Raw genomic sequence first — 5,853 nt, 5'->3', positions numbered from 1 at the left:
TCGATGTAGAATAATGGGGCGTTCAGGGACTTGCACAGGAAGCTGGGTCCTACTTAGGGTGTGGTCAGGTGTTTTAGATAGAGAAACCGATTATTACGTGAAATTCTTATTTGCCTCACAAAGAAGAAAGCGTTATCTAAACATAAATATCCGCTTGGAATGAAACACTGCAAATAAACGCTCAAAATAATTAAACAGATGAAGTTAATAAAGCTTAATATGATTATATTATTAACTTCTGCTGGCTTAACCTTCCTCTCGTGTTAGCTTTCTGTTATCATCTCTTATGTTAGCGGGTCGGTTTTGACCCGTGAATTAAATCAGCTATAAAATATACTAAAAACAATAAGTTATCATCCAATTTGTTTCTCATCTCTTGGTTACCTTGTTAGGCTTCCTTATCCATGAAAATGTTGGTTTTAATACTTTTGGTGTGGGCCTCTGGGTCTTTTTTTGTCACTATACCCCTCGATTTCAATTTAAAAAAAATTGTAAAATTAACCTCAAGAGAATCATATTAATAAATAAAAGGTTTCTGTGTTACCTGAGTATTACTGAGGGGTATAGGACACATCTCTTAAATAAATCTGTTTTATTGATTTTTTTCATTTTAAGATTAATAACTAAAATGACATCGATGGTGTTACGGGTCAATTTCGACCCATAGACATTTACATCAAGAAAAGACAAAAAAAGTTTGTTTTTTTTCAGCAGTAGACCTTTAATATAAACTGAAAAAAAGAAAAAGTCCTCTCCTCCTTTGTTTTGGTTATAGCCGTGGGTAATTGTGGGCTTTTTATCACTTCCCAATGATACAGCTTCACCTCAGTTTCCTTTGTGAAGTTCTTGTCCAAAGTCATATCTGGTAAAAAATAAAATAAAATAAAATATCACAGCTGATATTGTGATCCTGCAGTCCAGTGGTCATATGGAGGACCACACATTTTCATTGTTTCTTCTCAGGGGTGCCACTCGCAGCTTTGACTGTGAAAATCTGTACATTCCAGGCATAGTTGGTTTTTGCATCACAGGCTTCCCAGATTTTTCTGCCGTTTTTCCCTTGCTTACTGGGTATATATTGCCGGAAGGGGCATTTTCCTCAAAAAGTGGACAAGACATTCATCCACTGTCACTGGCCCTGGGATGAACATCAGTGGAAGAAGCTGCACCCATCTCTCCCAGACATCCCTGATGGGAGCAAGCTTGTCAGACCTCGGTCTGGTCTCTCTGTTGTCAAATCTGAGGACTCTTGAATCAAAATGATATCAAATGTGTGAAGTGACATCGTTGCCCAGAAAATGTTTCTGCCTGTCGATGCATCCCATAGACGATCAGTGGCCTCATTGCAGCATCTGTACACTCCAGCAAGAACAATGAAAGCATCCAGGTATTCCTCATCATGTCGCCATTGACTTTTTTTCCTTCAAGGTTTATCATAGTAATGATGATTCTTTCTAGTGACAATGGCATAAATATCTCAAAACATCTCTTGATGTCACTGACTTTGGTCAGAGCAAACCTTGTGATTCCAGGGGTCATTTTGATGACATTTGCAGCAGCTGCCCTGCCATGTACATCATGAGGTACTGAGCTCCAAAAGATCTTACCATTTTTGGACTTGAATCTTTCAGCAGGAGTAGCTTCAGCACCAGCGACCTCCACCTCTGATCAGATGTGTCTGTGTCTTCTGGATGATAGTCCACATTGTCTTCCTCCTTAGAAACCTGCCCATCTGAATCGCTATGCTGCTCTGTGTCCTCTCCTTCATTTTCACCAAAAATATGATCCAGAACTTAGCTCACTGTGAATCTTCTTCTCATTTTTTGTATGCTGCAAATTGTAAATGTGCACTCTGGAAGTCAAATGGCCACTCAAATAGTGAATTCACCTCACATGCCCGTGTTTATTTTGTTTTGTTTTTGTGCAGGTATACTGCAAAAAACATGCAAAATAAGAATCCCCTAAAGCTCATATGATTAGGAGAGGCGCTTGCTGTAAGTGTTTTAGCTGACAGTGCACTTATGATTTCAGTTTTGGCTTTAATTATTGCTTTATACTCATAATATTATACCTGGGTCGAAACCGACCCTAACAACACAAAGGTCATAATTTCAACTAGGGCATTTTATAATTTAGTGAAAATAATTTTTTTTTATTTTATTTTGTAGAAATAGAGGTTCCTGACAAAGTCAAAAAGCCTTGATACAATAAACAAATGTATGTGATTTTTTTATGCATTTGAAATTTAAAATGGGTCGGTGCCGACCCTAACACGAGAGGAGGGTTAAATGCTTTTTAATTTAATTTTTAATCAACGAACTATTGCGCAGATCGGGTAAACAGCACTTAAAAGGATAATTTCACCATTCTCATTTTAATTGTTGTAAGTGTAAGCATACATCTGACGTCATCATCTTAATCCAGTTGGACTAGTAGGAATGCATTAATGTGAGCCTTCAAGCTGATCATAGTATAATATATGCAACTATAACATATCCGAAAAATGATTAAGAAGAACTGCAGAGCAAAAACAAAGAGCAATTAATGAGTGTACCATGGCTGGAATACTCTGAGCTTCCACTAGCAAAGCATGTGGATGTTAGTTAACATATTTAGCATGCTGTGTCATATTAAGTTGTTCTAGGCCCGTTATATTGTAGTTGTTAAGGATGAGTGTCATTCACCTTCTTGTTAGATTAGCAAACATGACACAAAGTGGACAGTGAGACAGTGATTTGAAGACCAACTGTGACAACACAGAGTATGCACAGTGATACTCTGCTCATTGTAACTAATAAAAACTTCTGACATGATCTACAAATTGTTAATACTGTAGTTTTGCGAAGGTACTTTAAATCTTTTTTGCAGAGGCTGAGTTTGAGTGATTGGGGCCGGATAGTGAGGACACTTTTGATCCAGGAGCAGGAGGCAGGGGGAAGCTGAAGGTGGTCCAGTTTGGGACGATCTTCAGAAAAAACAGAAAATTTGTTCAGGGAACAAAAGGTTGTTTGGAAATAATTTTTAAGCTATGTTTTTCTTAATCTTATGGGACAAGTAAATAGAAATTGAAGATTGTTTATATAGCACCAAATCACAACAATTGCTTCAAGGTGCTTTATACTGTAAGTTAAAGACCCTACAATAATATAGAGAATACCCCCTATGAGCATCCAGTTGGCAACAGTGGGAAGGAAAAACTCTCATTAACATCAAGAAACCTTCAGCATAACCAGGCCATTTGCTGCAACCAATTTAAGATATAGAGTATAGAGGACAAAAGACACACTGTGCAAGAGACCCAGAGATGAATAAGAACCAAAGATTAAATGCAGAGTGGTGTATAAACACAGAGAAACTATGTGATGTTGTACACTGACAGACATGAAAAAACTTTTTTTTTTTAAAACAACATTTAATTAAACTTAGTTGGAATAAATTTTCATAATCTTAACATCATGGTTTTGTTACTGAGTCTGCTGATGTGATTTGTTACTTTAACAAATTACACCAATTACTTTGTTCTGTCTTTTTGTTCAGCTCCTCGTTAACACACAGATGTCACCAGAAAATCACATAGCAGCAACTCATTGCATTTGGGTCAGTCAAGTCAGAATCAGAATGGGGAAGAAAGGAGATTTCAGTGACTCTGAACATGGCATGGTTATTGACACCAGACAGACTGGTCTGAGCATTTCAGAAATTGCTGATCTGCTGGGAACACAACCACCTCTAGAGTTTACAGTGAATGGTCCGAAAAATGGGAAAAAATTGAGTGGGCAGTTCTCTGGGTGAAAATGCCTTGTAGGGTTCAGGGGAGAAGGACTGTGTTGCTGTTTGCTGATAGGCAATGACGAATAAAATAACCATTCATTATGATGTTTGCAGAGGAGCAGCTCTGAAGAAACAAAACAGCGAACCTTGAAGCAACAAAAGGCCACACTGGGTGCCACTGCTGCCAGCTAAGAACAGAAAACGGAGGCAATAATTGCCACAAGCTCACCAAAATTAGACAACAGGAGACTGGAAAATTGTTTCCTGGTGTGATGAGTCTCAATTTCTGCTGGGACATACAGATGGTAGGCATGAATGAGCATCGATTAAACACCACAGGCTTACTGAGTTTTGTTGTTGAGCGTGTGTGCCCATCTTCTGATGGCTGCTTCCAGAAGGATAACACGCTGACGCTGAAATAATCTCAAACTGTTTTTTGAATATGACAGTGAGTTTATTGCACTCAGGTGGCCTCATCAAATCTCAGTCCAACAGAACTTTGAGATGTGGTGGAACTGAAGATGGACGTGCAGCCAGCAGATGCTGTCATGTCAATATGAACCAAAATGTCTGAGAATGTTTCCAGACCCTTGTTGAATCTATACCACAAAGAATTAAAGCAGTTCTGAAAGCAAACGTGTGTCAAACCTAGTACTGGCAAGATGTACCCAACACTACAAGTATACCTGCCCGGTGAGTGTATACTGTCAATGGTGGATGCTCATATTAAACACAGACTAATTTTCAACATATGTCAAAAGTAATCTATGTGAGCCAAAAGCTTGGGTTTTACACTGCTCTAAATACACTTTCCAACATTTCTTTCTTTCTCCTATTGGCTCTGTATGATCTCAGTGAGAGCATATATCCTGTGCTCTCAAGATGAAGCACAGAAGCAAACAACCAACCAACCTTTATTTGTCACATACACAATCATACAGAGTACAACATGTAGTGAAATGCTCGTGTCTGAGCTGCAGACAGGCTGCAGACGTAGCTGCGCCATTCCAGGGCTTGGTTTTTAGCATGGAGGCGTCTAGCCAGGACCCTTACTGGATACCAGGGTCTACCACAACCGTACTGATGGTTCAAACTGTTCTGTTTGTAAGGGGACAATCAGGTGAATTTTGTCTCAAAGGTACAGGAAGGAAGTTGAAACAACCAATATGGCCAAATATAAAATAAAACACGTTTTTTTTTAACCTGGAAAGGAAGTTTAACCGTTAAGGATTAACAAGTCTCTGCATGTCCTGAAGAAAGTCAGAACACAAAATACTCTCCAAAATGTGACATGACAAAGGAATCTTCAAAATAAGAATGTTTATTTCATCTTTCCCCTCCCCAAACACTGTGAAGAAACAAAACTTATAAAAAGGTCCAGCACCGGCCTGAATTTGCCGGCATGAGAACATCTGAAAACACAGAAAGAAAAAAAAAAAAAACATAGACATGCAAAGCACTCCATATCAAGTTGAATGCCCAATACGTATCTTACAAACGACATCCACTCACAAACAGAGAAACATAAAAAAAATTGACCATGAAAACACAAATGAAATGGCAAAAATGTTAGCAAACAAATAAATGCAAAAGAAAGAGTGGCTGGGAAATAGTGAACAATTAAGGAAATGATGAAACACTGGGACAAAAAAATAAGGCATGCACAGCTCCTTCTCATATCATTTATATATTTCATACATGTTTTATATGCACTGAACAGGATCTGTTAGTCAAATCAAGTGGATCTGGGGAGACTAAAAGAGAAGATGCAGAGAGAAGATCCCCCTGTCCCCAAAATACCCCCAACAAACTTTGAAAATCATGAGCTAAATGCATACTGTCACACATTGCTGTTGAAACTAACGCAAGGATTGGTATGAAGGATTGTGAATCACTCCCAAAACAAACAAACTGCTAAGAACATTTGCATGACTTTGTTAATATTCAAAGCACTGAGTGACTGACAGCTCCATCCAAAGCTCAGTGCTGCAAATGCACCGTGGAACCAATGAGGAGAAAATAAAGTAACTCTAAAACTGTTCATAGTTTGCAGCCACAGTGTTTTATTGTAAAGGCATCTGA

General features: G+C 38.4%; 1 protein-coding gene across 1 annotated transcript in view; it reads right to left on the bottom strand.

Moving 5' to 3' along the window:
• Positions 1-4,785: 4,785 nt before the first annotated feature.
• The window catches only part of LOC308398156 (very-long-chain (3R)-3-hydroxyacyl-CoA dehydratase-like), a 30,430-nt gene continuing 29,362 nt past the window's right edge, over positions 4,786-5,853 (bottom strand). The window contains exon 11 of the mRNA XM_080884619.1: positions 4,786-5,853. This exon is cut by the window's right edge and continues 725 nt beyond it. The gene's annotated coding sequence lies outside the window, so the exon portion shown is untranslated.

This window comes from Rhamphochromis sp. 'chilingali' (assembly GCF_963969265.1).
Source record: "Rhamphochromis sp. 'chilingali' genome assembly, chromosome: 6".
Taxonomy (NCBI): domain Eukaryota; kingdom Metazoa; phylum Chordata; class Actinopteri; order Cichliformes; family Cichlidae; genus Rhamphochromis; species Rhamphochromis sp. 'chilingali'.
The sequence above is the reverse complement of the archived record's forward strand: the minus strand, read 5'-3'. Positions and strand labels throughout refer to the sequence as shown.